We start from the raw sequence: 376 nt of genomic DNA, 5'->3' as shown, positions 1-376 counted from the left end.
TACATATTTTTGATCTTATTTGGTTTGATTTTTAAAAATTTATTTCAGAATTTTTTTTAAAAAATTTAAAAATGTGAAAGAAATAAAAACAACAAAAATATTTACCATTTTTATATAACTTTATCTTTTGAAAAGCTAAAAATAATTTTCTAAAATTTTAAAATATATTATTATCAAATTAATTTCAATTTTTTGTTTTCTTCACTTCAATTATTTTCCGTTACTGATATAGCCGTTGAGAGCCATCCAACGGCTTCCACACCGCTCCAGAGCCTTCCACATTTTCTATCTCTCGCGCAGATCCCTCCATCTCTCTCTCTCTCTCTCTCTCTCTCGCTCTCTAAACCCTAAACCTTTTCGATCTCTATCTTCGATC

At 28.7% G+C, this 376-nt stretch overlaps 1 long non-coding RNA gene across 1 annotated transcript in view; it reads left to right on the top strand.

Annotated features, from left to right (window-relative positions):
* Window positions 1-218: 218 nt before the first annotated feature.
* The window catches only part of LOC145804084 (uncharacterized), a 14,923-nt gene continuing 14,765 nt past the window's right edge, over window positions 219-376 (top strand). The window contains exon 1 of the long non-coding RNA XR_014345681.1: window positions 219-376. This exon is cut by the window's right edge and continues 184 nt beyond it. This is a non-coding gene — a long non-coding RNA (uncharacterized LOC145804084).

The sequence above is a fragment of the Camellia sinensis genome, chromosome 1 (genome assembly GCF_055761805.1).
Source record: "Camellia sinensis isolate YWXY chromosome 1, ASM5576180v1, whole genome shotgun sequence".
NCBI classification, from domain to species: domain Eukaryota; kingdom Viridiplantae; phylum Streptophyta; class Magnoliopsida; order Ericales; family Theaceae; genus Camellia; species Camellia sinensis.
The sequence above is the reverse complement of the archived record's forward strand: the minus strand, read 5'-3'. Positions and strand labels throughout refer to the sequence as shown.